This window comes from Macaca mulatta, chromosome 18 (assembly GCF_049350105.2).
Source record: "Macaca mulatta isolate MMU2019108-1 chromosome 18, T2T-MMU8v2.0, whole genome shotgun sequence".
Classification (NCBI taxonomy): domain Eukaryota; kingdom Metazoa; phylum Chordata; class Mammalia; order Primates; family Cercopithecidae; genus Macaca; species Macaca mulatta.
Genome location: NC_133423.1, coordinates 22,788,660 through 22,808,518, shown reverse-complemented (window position 1 = coordinate 22,808,518; position 19,859 = coordinate 22,788,660). Strand labels below are relative to the sequence as shown.

The 19,859-nt window shown below is 42.2% G+C and overlaps 1 protein-coding gene across 31 annotated transcripts in view; it reads left to right on the top strand.

Moving 5' to 3' along the window:
• The window catches only part of NEDD4L (NEDD4 like E3 ubiquitin protein ligase), a 367,516-nt gene that overhangs the window by 153,576 nt on the left and 194,081 nt on the right, over nucleotides 1-19,859 (top strand). For 3 of the 31 annotated variants that reach the window (XM_077974744.1, XM_015122091.3, XM_077974733.1), the window contains exon 1: nucleotides 3,157-3,466. The exons of 23 other annotated variants lie outside the window; for them this stretch is intronic. The gene's annotated coding sequence lies outside the window, so the exon portion shown is untranslated. Of the gene's footprint in view, nucleotides 1-3,156; nucleotides 3,467-5,341; nucleotides 5,820-19,859 lie in introns of those variants that run through there. 5 more of the 31 variants (XM_077974742.1, XM_077974736.1, XM_077974732.1 and 2 more) reach the window with 4 other exon arrangements.

Here is a 19,859-nt window from a genome sequence, read left to right as displayed (position 1 = left end):
GCATTGTTCAAGATCAGAAATGATTTCTTGGTTCTAAGGCACTATTGACTGTGTGTAAGGTGCCATCGTTAATTTGGTAACAAGGGGAGACAGTGGCAGGGAAGTTCCTGTTGCCTGTCGTGTGATAGGCTTGCTGATTTCTCAAAGGTTAAGATATTAAATTGTCTTAATCAAAGAGGGTATTTAAGGGCATCATTAGGGTTAGTTCTCAGGTCTCCTGACTCCTAGCTTCTCTAGTTTAGTGATTCGTGTTTGCCTTTTGACAGTTTACCACTCACTTTAATGGTTTTTACTAGCTCTCTTGACATGCTTTTCACTGCTTACATGGTTGGTTTCCTACCTAGCTGAACGCAAGCATCTGTGCCTTCTGCTGCGTTAGCTGGTGGTGATGCAGCCCACAGGTACTTGTCTCTTTCTTTCAGGAGAGTTCAGCAACCATCTATTTTATGTTGAAAGGCACTGTACTGGGAGATGAAGAACACGGAGTTCTAGGCCTCCAGGAATTTATCATCACTTGCTGATTTGAGCTGAGCCTGGCACTTGAACATGGGCTGTAGATTTCCAGATTTCCAGATGTAAAAAGAAAGAGAGAGAGATCCTTTAATGTGTAGACTTGTCTTTCTGCCTGCTTGCTTCACTTCTTATCATTTTAAATTGATATTTAAATATCAGTGGATATCCTGGTTTGATGTGATCATGTTCCAACACAGCACAATAGCCTGTATGGTTTTGGGCATGCACCTGTGGCAGTTGCAAATGTTTTTACAGTGAGGTGGCTAAGAGGAGAGTAAGGCCAGTGTATAGAGTGTGGATGAGGTCAGATGTGAGACTGTATTTCTTGATTTAAGTCATCTTATTTAGGAGCTATTTCTTTGGAATATTTTATATATGAGAATGTACATCTGATTGGAAGACAGAAGGTACTGAAATTTACCTCTTGAATTATTCTGGTATAAAATTAAACTAAATACCAGGCATATACTTAATTTCACAGACTTGCAAATAATATACTGGGGTAATGGAAGAGACAGGACCTTCTATGTGGTATGAAGTTCTGTGATAATTCCTATCTTCCTTTGTACCTAAAAGAGGCACCCTCTCCTGTCATACTGCAAACAGATGCCACTACTATGTGTAGACACATTTGCCAGCTGTGGCACAGCTGGTCACCCAGACCTCATCACAGCTGCCTATAAAACCCAGATTTATTCTCTTCCCCCTAGATCTTCTTTAGAAATTACTGGTATCATTTTAGGGAGTATCCTAGTGACACCACTTAAATAATGAATTTTCCAATTTCTTCTTTTTCCACGGCCTTCACGTCATCTGGTAAATATTCCCCCCAGGTTGGCATCTGCTTCTGAGACCCTGCTGGACATAGATATATTAACCAGGGATGGACGAAGGTCTTGGAAGATTGAAGTGATTAGGAACATTTCTTCCAGTATCTCCTGTTCATTGTTTTTGACTTCCCTGATTTCCAATATATTATCTACTCCGGCCACACAGAACAGCTTGCCTGAGCTCAGCTAAGTCTTGCTCTCCGGTCAGGGACCAGCTCAAAGGCTGTCCCTTTTTAAATTTATTTCCTGGGTCTTCACCTGGCCTCTTCCCTGCACTCGGTGGAGATGCCTGCCCCATGCTTTTCAGTAGCGTTGGCTCTTAGCTGCTCCGTTCTGGGGAAGGATTGGTTCTTTGTTTTCCTGTTCTCCATGTGTGTTGTGAATTTCATTCTTTGTCACTGTATCAGGTGAGGTGGGTAGGGAAGAGAACTTTTACGCTCCCTGCTGTTGTTAGTGGCCTGATTACGAGTCTGTGGGAAAGAGTGAAGGTTGGAAAGAAGATCTGGTGGGAAAGAACGAGAGTCGTCCTTGAGCAGCCAAACTAAGTCATCAGAAAGTTAATGTAATAAAGCAGGAATTCTAATGGGCTGCCTGCTACAGCGGAGATGGAAGGTGGTGTAGGGCTCCTGACTGTAAAATGCAGGAGCCACCAGCAGATGGTGATGCGACTTCTCAGCCCAGGTGGGACTCTGCATCTCCCCCTCCCATGGACAGTCACTTGATAAGTGTTGTGCCGGTCACCCATGCCCTGGTCATTCTTATCGTATGGAAGAATGGTAATATAAGTATGCTGTAAATTCCCATTGTAAGAAATAATTGCCTTTTAAAAGGAAGCATTCAAGAAAAAGACCTTTTGGCTCAATAAAGCCTTTCTTTTCCTCAATACTCTTGACTCTTAAAAGGGGCGTGTTCAAGGCCCCTTAAAAGGGGCCTTGAAATGGGAATTTACACGGAACTTTAAACAGAAGAAACCCCCTCCGCCTTGGGCTGCAACTTGTCCCTGGCAGGGTTTGGGCTGTGGGGTCATGGGATCTGTCTCTTTGACCATTGTATGCAAAAATGATTTTAAAATTGGCCTCCCTAACCTGTTGGAGACATTAGTTTAAAAAAAAAGAGAGAGTAAAGAGGAAAATATTTTGCTTTTGGGTATGCCCTGGATCCATTTTTAAAGTGACAGAAGGTGAAAGGGGTGACTGGTTGATTTAGGATAATACTTTTAGAGCCACGGGCAACTGTGAAAGGCAAGGAAATGTAAAAAGGGCCAAAGCACGTTGATTGCAGGACCTGTGGTCCCAAAGCAGCACGTGAAGGAGGTTTCAAGGCTGTTTCTAGAAACAAGAACCACGAAGGTGGCATAGGTCGAGAAGCTTGCTGGATGTCACGAAGCTAGTGGAGATGAGATCCAAAGCTAGTTTTGGCTGATGAGAATACAGGCTCATGCCTTGTATGTGAGGACAGTGGGACAGTTGTTTAAACGGAAGTATCTAGAGGAGTTTCCTTATTGCCTTGAATATATTTCTTTTTAACATTGCTATGGACATTTAGGAAAAGATGCCACTGATGCTCCAAAAGGGACATTCCATACACCTCAGATGGATCCTGGAGGCTCCAGGGTCACCTGGGCCGGGCCAGGTATACACAAGTCTCATGGCAAGCTGGCTGTTATAACTCCCCTGATGTTGTTTTGCTGCAAGGGCAGCATTGTAGGGCTGTGGTTTGAATTGCTTTTTTGTGTCTCTTGAATACACGAAGTTCCTCCTATAGTCATTGGCTCTGCTGCCTCTGATGAGGCACTTCCTTGTTCCCCACATTTGAATTTGCTCCCGATTCGAGAGAGGCAGGCATCAGCGGCAGCAGCTTCCAACCCAGACAGGCTTCAGTGGCGCGCGGGTGCCTGGGTGGGTGGCTGCGCGGGGCCCTACCTGGACGGGAGCGGCTGCAGAGCCCTCCCCACGCGGTGCCTCCCGCTCCAGGCTGTTGGTTACCTGGCAGGGAGCTGGCAGAGACCAGGATTTCTCTTCACCGCCGCCGTTGCTGTTGTTAGGGGAAACAGACCATCTGCATCTAGACCTGCCTCTCTCTCCTCTCCCTACTTCAGACGAGCTCTTCCTGCCTGGAATCTGGTAAGTCCCACCGAAGATTCCATTCCCCTTATTACTCGATTCGTGCCCACAGCATCAGGAGAAGGTTCTCTTACCGTGAATCCATTAGCTTTAACCCAAATGTGCAGGATTTGGGGAATTATTTGAACTTGCTTGCTTTCTTTTTAAAATGTCCATTAGACATTTTTTGCATGCTTCAAAATCAAAAGGCGGCACAGTGAAAACATTTTAATTATTTATGTATTTAACCTGTGTCATCTTGTTTGCAACCTCTTTTCTTCAGGGTGGTGCAGCGAAAAATTACACAGATATTGCTCTGGTGCTTCTCCCCCCCTTTTATGAATAAATTACTGCATTTGTCATCACTGTGTTCCTGAAATGTCAAAAATAGACACTGTAAAGGAATCTGTCATGTAGAGTTCAGAGATTTTCAAATTTCTGAGTTCAAAACCTCAGGTGAAGCGAGGACAGATCTTTTATTTAAAATTTGATTCTTTTTAGGCTTCACTGTGAATTAAGTTCAATTTAGAGCATAGCTAATGCAATCAGCCAGCTCATGATGGGACAACATACTTCTCTCTATTGTTTTAGATTCACCTCCTGGGATACACAAACCTTCTCATTTGTTTTATAACCTTTACAGGAAATACCTGGGGATGAGTCACATGACCCCTAACTTGAATTTTTACATGTATTCACACAGATCAAATGATTTTGCTCTTATATGGATAAACGTGCAGTTAGGAACTTTAAAAAATTATAAATGAGGTGCTTAATCTTTACTCATTGTCTTTTCCCACATTCTTCAGCCCTCAAACATACAAACTTTTATTTCCTTTAAGAGAAAATAAAACTGGCACTTAGTTTTAATTTACTCTAAGTTAAAGACTACCCATGTTATGTGCCACTAAAAATGACATAGAAATTAATCTGTCTTTCTCTTTGACCTAATCTTACTAGCCAGGGATATTGGGGCTCTACTGTTCTGTTCTCTCTCTCTCTCTCTTTTTTTTTTTTTTTTTACATCAGCCACAGGTAATACTCTCTGGTAAACATATAACTTGAGGAAAATTGAATTAGGTTAATGCTGGAATAGAAAACCAGGGCAGTGCCTGCTCTGTTTGGATGATTCTATATAAACAGTGAGAAAGTCTCAGGCTGCCGTAGACAAAGGCTGAGACGGGAGCTCCTGGTGATTTTTATGAGGGGGAAGAGGAGATGGTGAGGAGGAGGGCACCGAGCATGTGCAGCAACTTGAAGCATGTCGGAAAGAACATTTGCCAGAAATCTTCAAAACCGTGGCCGTTGGTCATGTGTGAAATGGAACTTCTGGCCCTGTTTGCTTGATGGCGACTTCTTGTTGTGCTTGAGAATTGTGTGGCATTGGGTCCTTGGATGTGGGAGGAACAGCAAAGTGGTTTAGTGAACAGGGAAGTGCCTTCCTTTTTGGGTGGGACTTGCCGTGGTAGAGCCTGGGCCATCACCTTAAAAGGAGATGTTTCTGTTGAGAGATGGAAAATTGGCAAGACAAATGCCATAAACTTTAACCTGTTTATAATTCTTTACCTGTAAACTGCTTTGCACGCAAGGTGATGGTTCTACCCCGTAAGGGACAAGGAAGAACGGCACATAAACCTGATGGAATGGAGTGTGGCCGTGGGTGGGAGCAGCTTTGCAAGAAGGAAATGGGGCCCCTTCCTGAGACACCCCCGTTTGCTTCTGCTCCTTCTTGCCATTGACGTGCCCTTCTCCTGAAATTACCCAAACCTGTGTTTGGCAACAAGAGGCTGCCCCTTGATCCAGATGCATTTTTCAGCTTGTAAACGCTCACCTCTTGCCAAGCGACCCAAGCACCTGGTTAATGATCTTAAATGTGAATGATCCTTTGCCTTGATTAACATTGAGCTGGGTTAGTATGCACAGGCCGAGCTCCATGGTCCTTCCGTGTGATCCCTTCCCTGCCAGCCACCTGCCCACCTGTAGGAACTGGGCATGGCCAGTTTTCTCTTTCTATGCTCTCTTTGCCTTGGATGGAATTTGGGCTGAGACCGATGGGGTGGAACCAAAGCTGTTCAGCAGAAGAGAGCAGCCACAGAGCAGCCTGTTGGGTGGAGGGCTTGAGGGTTCCTAAAACCCGAGGACCTTCTGGTGAGCCTTTCCCCTAACCCTGCTTGAGGGAAGGTGCTGCCCCACACTCTCTCCAGTGCGTGGGGGTGGGGGTGGCAGCGGCTGATTAAAGGCTCTCACCTGCAAGCGATGATGGCCTGGGTCTCTTCAGCACCGACCTGCCTTCTTCACCTTTCTGCTCGGACACCCCTTGGCACCCGTCCATAAAGGAAAGAGCTGCCTGGATGGCCTAGTAGCTGTAGGCTAGGTAATGTTAGCCCTTTCTTCTGACCTCGGTATGTGATGGTGGTATTTCTACCTGTTTATGTTGAGACCTTTGCAGAGATGAAAAAAAAGCTTTCAGAGCTGCAAAAATGAGAGGTGGCCCTTTTTTAAAATTTATTTTAAGAGACAACTTTTAAAATTGCTTTTTAAAAAATTTGGCTGGCACCATCCTGCAGCCTATCAGATTTCCCTTGAGAACTGTGGATTATTGGCTTATTTCTTGCCACCTCCAATCCCAAATTAAGCAGAGTGACATATGAGAAGCTGGGGACATCAGCCTAAAGCGTTTATCAGGCATGTCCTTCCCATCTGGATCTTTTCTCTCCCTGGCCCTAATTTTCTTTTAAGGAATGGGGTCTGTTTAAATTGCTGGTGGCAAAAGGATCCCTGGGCAGTGTTTCCATGGTCCTCTAAGGTGGAGTGTGGGGGAGCTGGGGACACACAGTAGTCATGGGTTATCCATCTTGGCCTCTTTCCCAGACCAAGTTCTGCCTCATGCTTATTGTTTTAGCTGCTAGTTATAGAATCTGATGTTTACCTTAGAATCCTAGGATAGAAAGGGTTAAGAATGATTTCTGATTTGAATTCCTTGTTTCTATGGAGTTCTTAAACCTATACATTACACTTATTATTTTACAAAGCACTAGTTCATAACAGTTGACAGGAACAACTATGATTTGGCTTCTTTGTTTTCTGTTTGTTTATTTGAGACGGAGTTTCGCTCTGTCACCCAGGTCTGGAGTGCAGTGGCGCAATCTCCGCTCATGGCAACCTCTGCCTCCCAGGTTCAAGCGATTCTCCTGCCTCAGCCTCCCAAGTAGCTGGGATTACAGGTGCCGGCTAATGTTTGTATTTTTAGTAGAGACGGGGTTTTGCCATGTTGGCCAGGCTGGTCTCGAACTCCTGACCTCAGGTGATCTGCCCGCCCCAGTTTCACAAAGTGCTGGGATTACAGGCGTGAGTCACCACATCCGGCCTATTTTTTAGTTTTCATATTGATTATATTTTCTAAAACACATACTCATTTATATAGTCTAATAAAAGGTTTTTAAAAATAGTTGTTTAATCCACGTTGACATCTTCTTACATTGCTGTAGAAATTTTGTTATATTTATCCATATTATGAATTGCTTCAAGCCAGTGGTTCTCAACCAGTGGCAGTTTTGCCTTCTCTCCCACAAGGGACATTTGACTCTTATCTGGGGACAGTTTTAGTTGTCATATTCGAGGGAGTGGGGTGTGAAGCTGGCAAGCATCTAGTGGGTAGAGGCCTGGGTGCTGGTCTATTTTCTACACTGCACAGGATGGCACCTGTCTCACAGCCTAAAGCGTCGGTACTGGCTGACCAAATACGAAATGCCGTGGAAGACCAGGTGTGGTGACTCACGCTTATAATCCCAGCCCTTTAGGAGGCTGGGGCATGAGGATTGCTTGAGCCCAGAAGTTTGAGACCATGTTTAAGTTTAAGTCCTCTAAAGTGGTGATTCCGAGGCTATGTAGATGAAGGCTGGTTTGTTGAAGAGCTGACTGGTATTTCATCCAACACCTGCATTTTTCTTTTGCTAAGGATGCCTTGAGAAACATTTTAGCCTTTTAGGCCTGAATTTGTTATTAGCTTAATAGCCTTCCTATGGGTGAATTTAAATGGAAAGAAAATTGCATCTTGCAACAAGAAAAAGAACATCAGGGAAAAACTGAGGAAATGGAAATAAAGTATGGGATTTTGTTAATAATAAATCAACTTTGATGCCTTAATTCTGAGACATGTCCTGAACCAATGTAGATCTTAATAATAGGGGAAACTGGCTTCGGGAGACATGGGGACTCTATCTTATCTTTGTAATAATTCTCTAAGTCTGAAACAAAGTTTATTTAAAAAGCACAAAATTGTTGCCATTTTGTTAACAGATATAGTAGTCAATCTTATTGTTTTCTTTTTCTTTGAAATAGGCTGCTGCAAAGGTATGTTCTTTGTTATCTCAGCTCTCTGCTCAGGGTAGCCATGAAATGGCTCTTTCAAAAATGTGCCCAGATACATTTGAACCATTTCAAACCATATTATGTGATTTTAATTTATTTTCTATTGCACTCACTAACTCATTTCTGGGTGGTGTATTTAAAAGACTAGACAGAATTTTCAGGTTTAAAAAGTTACATTAGCAGAAAATGTATTTGTAGGTACCAGTTGAAATACTGTCAACTGGAGATGCTACCAGCGATGTGCTAGTGGGACAATGGGACTTGTCCCATTTTTTGCTGGGTGACAGCTATCACAGGGAGGCTGGTGCCGTTTAACGCCTCTGATAATCAGAATAAGTCATGTGGCTTCTGGGCCCATAAAGCCACACAATACACATGCAGGACTATTTTAATTGATGATAAGTCATGAAATACACTGTTTTCATATTAAGATAATGTGGATACGTTATGGAACAAAGTTAAAAATTAGCATGAATTTTTAAAGTACTACTGGAGATTGTTGGCTTTAGGTTCGTGAACCCTGCCCCACACTCCTGTTAGTGGGGCTACCAGAAGGGCCAGTATGAAAAGCACTGGACTTGCAGATTAAAGAACTTGAGCTGGAATCAATTTGAGTCACTTCCCTTCGCTACAGGTGGGCAGAGTAGTTATCCTGCAATTTTGTTGTGAAAACAGAATGAGATAATATAAAATGTATTTGAATACAGTGAGGTCTGTACAGATGCTGAATCTATTACTTTGCGGTAGGAGTCAGATGTGGCCCCACTTCCCTACCTTCTTCCCTGCTTGTATCTTAGATCTTACATACATTGATATTCACTTTTGGTGGACTAAGGTTGTCTTCGTTGCAAACCTTGTATTCTTGTTCAGTGTGTGTATGTTAATATTAGATAAAGAAGATTAGGCTGGTGCATTGACTCACGTCTGTAATCCCAGCACTTTCAGAGGCTGAGGCGGGCGAATCACTTGAGGTCAGGAGTTCGAGGCCACCCTGGCCAACACGGTGAAACCCCATCTGTACTAAAAATACAAAAATTAGCCGGGCATGGTGGTGCCTGCCTGTAATCCCAGCTACTTGGGAAGCTGAGGCAGGAGAATCGCTTGAACCTAGGAAGCAGAGGTTGCAGTGAGCCGAGATCGTGCCACTGCACTCCAGCTTGGGTGACAGAGCGAGACCCTGTCTCAAAACAAAACAAAACAAAACAAAATAAAAACAGAAGATTATTTGGAAAGCTATTTTTAAATTATTCTTCAAACATATACTAAAATAGAGAAGATAACATGAGAACCAGCAGCATAATGAAACCCCATCACTCAGCTTCAACCATTGTTAACAGTTTGCTATCTTTATTGCTACTAAAGTCAGTTAAATATTTCTTGGCAGTCCTTTTTTATTTAGCATATACTATCAGGGATGATGATAAAAACAGATTTCAAAGTCAGGTGAAGTAATGTTTCCCTATATGAGTTCACCACTAACTTGATACATAGTATATGTTTATGTTTATGTTCTTATTACGTTCTTGTATTAAAGCCACCTTCCATCGCTGTCCCCTTATAGGTAACTGTCTTTATTTGTTCTGAGATTATCCCTCCTCCATTGCCCTTTTTGGAAAGAGTATGGATATATTTGTATTCTCACTTACTCATAAAGCAGCACGTGGTATATACTGTCCTGAGCCCTGTTTTTTTTTTCACTTAGCGCCGTATACTGGAACTCACTCAATGTCAGTATACGGAGAATTCCCTTTTCTTTTTATAACTTCCTGCTATGGACTGACGGAATTTCATTCCGTCAGTCCCCTATTGATGGACACTTGAGTTATTCCCAGACTTGACCATTGTTTTGCAAAAATAGCCCTGGGCATAAGTCATTTGGTATTTTTGTCGAGGCATTCCAGTAAAAATAAGTAAATTCTTCCTCTCTTGCCTTGAAGACGTGCAGCTCTTCAGTAACCTTTTATTCTCTCAAGCTCTGTCCTCATCTTTAATCCCTGATTTAAGAGGTGCAACTCTTCAGGCCACAAACCTTTCTTCCTGCCTCAGGTTTTTAAAACTACAAAGGAACCTAAGAGATCTCTCTTGTTTTACAGCTAAAGGACCTGAGACCAGGAAACAAAGGGAGAGCCAGCAGCCCAGGTCTCCCGTTCCCTGTCTGGCAGGTGATATTCTTTCTGTTAAACTCTCTTTCCCTCTGCCTGTTACTGGCCAGGCTGTCCTCCAGGACAGTGCTTCCCAAAGTGTGGTCCGTGGGCAGCAGCGTCCCTGGAGCTCATCAGAAATGCAGGATGTCAGGCCCTGCCTCAGAGGGGCTGAGATAGAGTCTACCAATTACTGGATGCCCTGGGTGACTCCTGCACAGTCAGGTTGGAGAAGCACTGGACTGGTGGCTTTCTCCAGAGGAGCATTCAACAGCGGTTCACAAACAGGGATGGCCATGCAGGTTCCTTTTCAACACGTGGATTTGCACTTCCTCTTGGTGCACTCCTCCAGCCTGCCTGTCCTGTTCCGCACCAGCCTCCCCCTGGAAGGGGTTCAGACTTGATCCTTTGGGTGGTAGGGTCTTTCTTGGATAGTGTTGCCTTCCATTCCTGCTGCGTACATTCAACACAGCCCTCATCCTTCTCCATTTGTCTCTGATACATCATACTCCTTTTGTCTGACAAGTGCCCTTGCTTTATTCATTTTCTCATCATTGATGTTAAGGGCCTAACATGCTTGCTAGTATATATGCCACCATGTAAGAGTTACTAGTTCGGGTTCTTTGCTTTACTGCTGCTGTGAGATGTGTCCGTGTGTGCACATCTACCTATGTTAATAACTGATAATATTGGGCCTCAGTGCATCCTTTTTTTTTTTTTTTTTTAAGAGAAAAGGTTTTACTTCGTCACCCGGGCTGAAGGACTGAGACGCAGTTGTAGCTCACTGCAGCCTTGAGCTCCTGGGCTCAAGTGATCCTCCCACCTTAACCTCCCGAGTAGCTGGGACTACAGGCGCACACCACCACACCGGCTAATTTTTTTTTATTTTTTGTAGAGACGGAGGCTTACTGTGTTGCCCAGGCTGGTCTAGAACTCTTGGCTTCAAGCCATCCTCCCACCTCAGCCTTCCAAAGTGCTGGGATGATAGGTGTGAGCCGCCGCGCCTGGCCCTCAATGCATACTTAGATATACTTAAATAAAAACTTAATTGCAAATTACTTCTTAAATTATCCACAAACTGACTTGGCAGTGAAAGTAACTACAAGTAGTGAAACCACTGTCATTATAAAAGTAAAATTCTTTATTGTTAGATTTAGTATTTCTAATCTCTTACATTTCAGTTTTGGAAGGTAAATTTTTGGGAAGTGGTGTTAATAATCTAAGTAAATCTAGATTCCAGTGTAGGAAAGATTTTAGCATAACAATATGGAATGTTGGTAAATGTATAGGGGTTTTCTTTTTAAGGACAGCTTTTTATACAGAAACAGATGATCTTTTTTTTTTTCTCCTAAACTATGTTAGCTATACCCAAATTAGTAAATGTTAAAATAACCATGACTGGTAAAAACGTTGTGCAATTTTTTTTTTTTTTTTTTTTTTACTTTTTATATAATTAAATGAAATTCTCCATTTGGTAGTTGATCTCTCAGATAAATTAAGTCTTGCCAGACTGTCTGAGAAGACTAGTGAATCAGACCCTAAAAACTTGCAGCATTTGAAAAATAACAACTGTGTACTGCAATTTATAAGGGCATAATTAGAGAAACTTTTTCAGCCTGAAGATTTGTACTAATCTTATCACCCTGGTTTTAGAGAACCCAGTTCAATCCAACTGCTGTGAAAAAGCCACTGCTTTTAGCCATAGAAAATAACCAGCTTCATAGAATGACTTACGATAAAAATTCAACCATTTTGACTCCAAAAACCTAGCTGGCCGGGCATGGTGGCTCACGCCTGTAATCCCAGCACTTTGTGAGGCCAAGGCGGGCGGATCATTTGAGGTCAGGAGTTTGAGACCTGCCTGGCCAACATGGTGAAACCCCGTCTCTACTAAAAATACAAAAATTACTCAGGCGTGGTGGTGTGTTCCTGTAATCCCAGTTACTCAGGAGGCTGAGGCAGGAGAATTGCTTGAACCTGGAAAGCGGAGGTTGCAGTGAGCTGAGGTTGTGCCACTGCACGACAGCCTGGGCAACAGAATGAGACTCTTTCTCCAAAAAAAAAAAAAAAAAATGCCTAGCTGACTTTATTCATAGATCTGTCTATACTTTGTAGGCACAAATACATTTACAAAATAATTAATGGTGATTTACTTATTCACAATAAGCAGTTATTTTGCTTTTGGTATATATGTGATAAGGTGGTTATGTGGAGGACATAAAGGAGTAAAGTAAATCCCTTAACTTCAAGATGCTTAGTCTAATAGAAACCTTGAAATTTCCACTGGACAAGGTTTTCTTGGGATTACTCCAATCAAATGAATGAGCAGGCGTCTAAGTAAATGAAAATCACTCTCGTCACTTTCCTTCACATTATGTTAACTGGTGACAGGTCACGACACATGGGAATTGCTTATGTTTCTGAGCTTTAGTCTTTTAAAAATAGATTTAAATATTCCATCATGTTCGTCACATTAGACATTCATTACATAAAAGGTTTTATATGTATTTTAGATCTTTCTGAGGGTCACCTATGTGAATGTTTAAAAAGAAGCAAGAAGGTGCTATAAAAAGCACTAGAGGTCAAATGGTTTGCGAGACAAAATGAAACTCCCCAATTCTGAAATCCAACAGAGTATGATGAAGAAAGGGAAAAAATAGATCAAAAAAATGGCAGGGGAGGAACTCGGCATCCTACCAGTGATAGAGCAGAATGTGGATCAGATCCAGACATCCAGTAGTTTGTGAGCAACTCCATATGGGATGTTTGGGTTGAGAGTTCAACTCATCAAATACATTTTATCAATAACCATAAGATATTCTAACATCGACCAAGTAGAGTAAGCAATGTAGAATCAATTAAAGGTATCATCTTTATTATGTCCTATTTGTGTTTCTTGCTTTTGAGGTTATTAGTCCTTTTAATTAACTCCTAATGAACTAATATAGTTTTGTGGTCACCAGCTTCTAGCTAGTACAGGCACAGTTGTGGGTTGGTAGGAGAATGAGCAGTAAAGCCATGAACTAACACGCCAAGTAATCTGTTGTGTTCACAAATGGCCAAAAGAATAACAGAGATTAAAGAAAGGTAAATATAGCCACCTGGCAAAAATATTTACCCTTTTTTAAATGATGGAGGTTATATATAGAAGAAATGTTTTTGGTAAAAATATTTGAAAGTTTGTTTTATAATCATAAGTAGCTTGGGCTATTTTGACTAGAGGGGTGTGTGTGTGTATGTGTGTGTATGTGGTTGGCGGGGAGAGAAGGAGGGAGGCAGGCAGCTGGTAGGGACTGTGGAGTGTGTCAGTTGGGAGAGGGAAATGAGATGATTAAGTTAGTAAGAATAGAAAACATGTAGGAAGGCGGATCTTGAAATTTCAGGGCTATTCATTAGTCATTAGTTGAAGATTTCACAGAGAAATGGTAGAAACTACCAGTAATTAAGAAATAGAATTACTGTTAAAAAAAAGGTCTCAAACCCTTTCCCCGGCATTCTGGTAGAATATAGTTTTGATCTGACCCAGGTCCAGGTCCTGTCTCATTTCCTTTCACACCCCTTTGGTTCTAGCCACGCTAGACTGCCTGGGTTGTCTGTCTATGCTCTGACGTTTGTTTTCCTCTGTGCTATTCTTCCGGCCTCAGAATCCTAGTGTCCTAGTGCCTCCTTCTGCGTATGTCTGAACTTTGCTTAGCTGATGAGACCAACTCTGTACAGATACCAACTCTGTACAATGGCTTCCTTAATTCCTTTCATTCCCCTTAATTGCGATAAAGCTATTTGCAGAGGAATGAAAGATGCTCCCCTTTGCACTGGGTACAGGATGCATTGAAACTTTCAGCATGGGGCGTGGTGGCCTGTAATCTCAGCACTTTGGGAGGCCAAGGCGGGCAGATCACCTGAGGTCAGGAGTTCAGGATCAGCCCGACAAACATGGTGAAACCCTGTCTCTACTAAAAATACAAAAATTAGCCATGCATGGTGGTGTATGCCTATAATTCCAGCTACTTGGGAGGTTGAGGAAGGAGAATCTATTGAACCCAGGAGACAGAGGTTGCAGTGAGCTGAGATCGCACCACTGCACTCCAGCCTGGGTGACATAGCGAGACTCCATCTCAGAACAACAACAACAAAAACCCCCAAACTTTCAGCAGGAGAGTAGCTTGGTTCAGCCCAGCAGCATCAGTTTGAAGATTATGCCAAGTTTTCCAGTCAAATGTGACCAGTTTATGGATCTGTGTTTGCACGGGGTCTGAACCTGCCCTCCTCAGGTATAAGCTCTTGGAGGACAGCCTGCTACTTAAGGTGCAGGAGAATTCATCTTTGCCGGACGTGGTAACATATCCATAGAGATCTGGCAACAGAACTGGCTCTTCTGATTAACAGAGCTGTATATCAAGAACTTAAGATATGTGGGAGAAATAATGTGCAAAAAATGGAAAGAGCACAAGTAAGAGAAGAGAAACCCGCAGCAGTGAGAAGTAACAGAAATGCTGGCTGAGGTTGGAGGCATTAAGTGTGTGGGTGTTTGTGGGAGGCATGATGGTCTCCTGTTCCTTGACCTCATTGGGCAAACATTACAGCACGAACATACAGGTAGGAATCAATTGCATTCCTTCTGGGTACCTTCACAGGCAGTTGGGGTATACCACTTGCTACAGTGTGATGGAATAAGGGACGATCCAAAGGCACTCAGTTCTCCCACCCATCCCGTGCACAAGAAAAAGCCCTTTGAGTTGTGTCTCCCGTGTTGTCCTTTGCACTGTGAAAACACACATTTGTTCTTACATCCACTCTTTTCTCTTTAAGCTTTAGCATACGGTTGTTTGCTAAGAATGGAATCAGATAGAATATTTTCACCAGGAAGTGAAATTTGAAGTGCTTGAAAAAGATACAAGGATATCTGGAAGTTCCAACCAGTGCTGTATTATATTTTAACCATGACAAGTAGCTGTATATCATGGAAGTTTGGAAAACAGAGATTGTTCCATTAGATTTTCACAGATGAAAACCAGAGTGCTGTATGGGGGTCAGGCAGAGGGAAATCAACCAAATACCTTATTTTAAAGATTTTTTGGTTTTTTTCTGGGAAATTGGAAAGAGTGCTTGTTTAAAGCCAATGCAGGGTCCTTGAAACTCTCTTACTTGCAGTTCTGGAGTTGTAGTTTCCTCCGTGAAGAATGGGTTAAGGCAGGCAGGGTCATGTGCACAGATGTGAGTGAGGGCGGATGGCCTACAGGGTTGTTACCTCTAGTGCAGCAGGAATATATGAAGGTACTTGGGCTGCCGGTCCTGTGCAGACCCAGCCAGTAGGCTTTAAGAGACTTGATAGCCGAGGGTCCCTGGGCCCCGTTCCACCTTTTTAACATTTCTGTGACTTAGTAGCGGCAGTGCCGTGCCCATTCCCCAGTGATGTTTGGTGTACAGTTAAACCCTTGGCCGTGCCTCTGCGCTCGCTCACCTGTGTCATCTGACATCTGGCTCTTGATCAGGATCTGAGGTTGCTTAGGCAGGATCCATTTTGCGTTTTTTGTTCGTGGAAGATGGAATTTTGGACCTTTCCCCCCAAAAGTTGACATAACTTAAAGAGAAGGGAGGTATATTAAGACCAGCGTGGCCAACATGGTGAAACCCCACCTCTACTAAAAATATTAAAAAAGCTGGCATGGTGGTGAGCACCTGTAGTCCCACCTACTCAGGAGGCTGAGACGGAGAATCGCTTGAACCCAGGGGGCGGAGCTTGCAGTGAGCCAAGGTCACACTACTGCGCTCCAGCCTGGGTGACAGTGAGACTCCGTCTCAACAACAACAACAACAAGAGCAGAGTGATATTATTATTTCCTTACTGGTCTCAGAAACCCTTGGGAACATTAAATGCTTCCCACTACCAAAGAGTTCCTGTTATAATGGGGGTTTAATATAATAGTAACATTTTTTTACTGGGGGAATTCACTAAGGGGAAAGTATTCAGGAACAAAGTGAAAAAATTAAATATAGGACATATGAACATTGTCATTTTGGTTCTGGTTCTTACAAGGACTTATGGTAGCAACCCAAATAGAAGTATTTGCTCTAACGGATAAATTATTAGCACGTTGATTGTTTACATGAGTCAGAGCCTCTAAAATTTGTTCCCATAACTAGGTTGAGCCTCCTTCTCAGCCTGTTGTCATAGAGTCTAAAAATGGAAACGTGAGTCTAAACTCTTCCAGATCATGAAAAGAATTCTGAATTAGTAGAGCATAAATGAATGTGATTTTATTCGAGTGTCATTTTCAAGTTCCCCAGGCCAGGTTGAGACCTTTTAAGTCATCTAAAATTCCCTGTAGTGAGGATTAAGAAAATAGTAGCAGCTTTGCTTCTGGCCTTAGACAGTTTTCTAATGAGGTCAGAGCCTCTCACCCTGGGAGAGGCAGATTCACTTTGCCCCTTCAGCATTGGATTTTGAGAATTGCTGTCTGAAGCTATCGCATAGACAAGGTCACTTCTTAAAAGGGTACATTTCTGAACCGGGAGAAGGAGTGGGTTCTGAATGACTGGCTCCTCTGATTAACAGAGCTGTATGTCAAGCTGTGCTGAAAATACTCCTCAGATATATTAGGCCACACTTCTGCATGAGCGAGCTCACGGTCGTGACATGGGAGTGAATCTTTGCTGATTCAGGATCCTGGGGTACCTTCGCTTTGGAACGCTGATTCTAGATATTTAATAGCAGTTTTTAAATTAGGCTAAATGTAGTCTGACTGCAGGATTCATTCTGGTGGGAATTTTTTGTTTGCTTGTTAGTTTTTTAAGCCTGAATATGAACCCAAACATTTTTCCCAAAATGTGAAATGAAGAGTGAAAACCTAACAATGGGATAAGAAAGATGATAGATAAGAGATTATTTAATGTTCAAACTCAGCCTGCACTCAGGAAATGGAAGAAATTCCTCCCCTTCCTCCTCCCCCTCCCCCTCCTCCTCCACCTCCCCCTCCTCCTCTTCCTCCTCCACCTCCTCCTCTTCCTCCTCCACCTCCACCTTCTCCTCCCCCACCTCTACCTCCTCTCCACCTCCTTATCCTCCTCCTGTCCTCCCTACTCCTCCTCTACCTCCTCCTCCTCTTCGTCCTCCTGCTGTGCTCCCTACTCCTCCACCTCCTCCTCCTCCTGCACCCCTACTTCCCCCCCTCCTCCACCCCTTCCTGCCCCCCTCCTCCTCCACTTCCTCCTCCTCTACCTCCACTTCCTCCTCTTTCTACACACCCCGCCCCCGCCCCCACTAGGGACAGTTTATTCTTCCCCCTCCTCTTTTAGAATGCCAACAACTAGTCTGTTAGTTCCATGGCTTACTTGCCTTGTGACTCATGACATTTTCATCTGAGGTATTTTTCTTTCTTGGTCTTTGTAAAAATTCTAAGCATCGTAGAGCATATCACCTGGAAAAAAGAACTATCATTATTTAATGAAGGTAAAAAGTAAAGAATTGAGTCTGCATCCTAAGAAATTAGAAAAAAGATCAACTAAGTCAACAAAAAAATATAAAAACTAGGATGGAGGAATTAGGAGATGATAAGATTTAAAAGTTAAGTAAATCCAATAGCTGGTTATTTGAAATGACCAATAAAGTAAACTCTCATTATCCTAACTCAGGAACAGAAAGAAATCATCCTTACTTAGAACTAGATAATAGGAATGAAAGGCTGGGCATGGTGGCTCACCCCTGTAATTCCATCACTTTGGGAGGCTAAGGCGGGAGGATCACCTGAGGTCGGGAGTTTGAGACCAGCCTGACCAACATGGAGAAACCCATCTCTACTAAAAAAAAAATACAAAATTAGCTGGGCATGGTGGCGAATGCCTGTAATTTCAGCTGCTCAGGAGGCTGAGGCAGGCAAATTGCCTGAACCTGGGAGGCAGAGATTGCGGTGAGCCAAGAGCACTCCATTGCACTCCAGTCTGGGCAACAAAAGCAAAACTTTGTCTCAAAAAAAAAAAAAAAAGAAAGAAAGAAAGAAATAGATGATAGGAATGAGAAAGGAGACACAGGAGGTATCAGTAGACTTTATAGAAAAACATGACATATAGCCCTGTGGCAACACATTTGAAAATATAGGGCTGACTGCTTAGGAAAATACAGATTACCGAAGTTGATCCAAGAAGCATGGAAAAGTTGAATAGACCAATTACTATAGAAGAGATAGGAAAGGTGAATAAAAGTTACCATTGCAAAAGGCACCAGGAATCCGTGGATTTCCAGCTGCGGTTTTTTGTTTTTGGTTTTTTGGTTGTTTTTTGTTTGTTTGTTTGTTTGTTTGTTTGAGATGGAGTCTCGCTCTTGTTGCCCGGGCTGGAGTGTAGTGGCGTGATCTTGGCTCACCGCAACCTCCACCTCCCGGGTTCAAGCGATTCTCCTGCCTCAGCCTCCCAAGTAGCTGGGATTACAGGCATGTGCCATCATGCCCAGCTAATTTTGCATTTTTAGTAGAGATGGAGTTTCTCCATGTTGGTCACGCTGGCTTGAAAAAATAGAAAATTTGAGTGTTTTTACTCTTTTAGGACATAGTAAAACATGGAAAGGTTCCCAGTTCATTTTATAAAACCAGCAAAATTTTAATTTAAAAATCTGATGAATTTTAAAAAGTCAATATTATTTATGAAAGTAAATGTAGAAATTTAAAATAATTTATTAACAAATAGACTTTTGAGTGCATCAAAACGCTAATGCACTATAATCAATAGTTATTTTCCAGTAATACCAGGGTGATTAAATATTAGAAACTCATCACTATCGTCAATTGTTACACAATCATATTGAAGGAGAGGAATATGTGAATAAGTTAGTAGAGGCTAGGAAGCTGTTTGAAAAAGTTTAGTAGCCATTCCTAATATAGTACAATCTGAGAAAGCGAACTAGGAATAAAAATAAATTACTTAAACATAAAGGCCATATGTATGTACACAAACACATACACACACACCACAGCAGATACTTCCTAAAAGACAAAACACTAAAGCTATTCAATTAAAATTAGGAATGAGAGAAGAATCTTATCTTTTACAATTGTTATTTAATATTAGAGCTTCTTGTGAGTGTAGTAAGACAATGAAATGTTCATATGTCTAGAAATCGCAAGAGCATCTAGTAAAAAATCTAAAATCAACAGAAACAATTGTCAAGGAGGCTGGATAAAAATTAGGTCTCTAGAAATGATCTTTTCTGTGTTTTGAAGACAAGCACCTAAAAATGGAAGTTAAGTATTTCTGTCACAATAGCAGCAGATAACCCAGGAAGACATTGAACTAATACCTGTAACCTTCTTAGTCAAGAATGTGAAATATAATCTAGAGAAATTAAAACACGTAATGCCTGAATATATCTTATTACAAAATTAATGAGTACAATTCTTGTGATTCCAGTTAGAATTTCCAAAGTGGTGGTGGGTTTTCTTTTTAATGGAATAAAATAATCCTGAAGTCTTTATAGAAGAATAAATAAGTACTACCTGAGAGGAGCCAAGAGAAATATGGAAAAGAAAACCAGTGAGGGCAGATTTGGCTTACAAGTGATGACAACATGCTAAGAATAAGAAGTCTTCGTGATCAAAGCAATGTGGTATTGATCCAGAATTACATAAATAGTTCAGTGGAACAGACTAGAGAATCTAGGACTGTGTCTCATTAAGAGAGTGAATGTATAACAAGATGATAGCTCAGTACTGTTGAGGATGGTACTGGCATAACCAGACCTTTATCTGGAGAGGGGGTTGGGGGACCAGCACAGACCTCTATCTTATATTATAACCAGTAATAAATCCCGGAATCTTCAAACACTTAAATGTAAACAAGCAATTCAACTTTTACAAGAAAATGTAAGAACCTATTTTGTATCATCTTGGAGTGAGGGAGAATGTTTAAGCAAA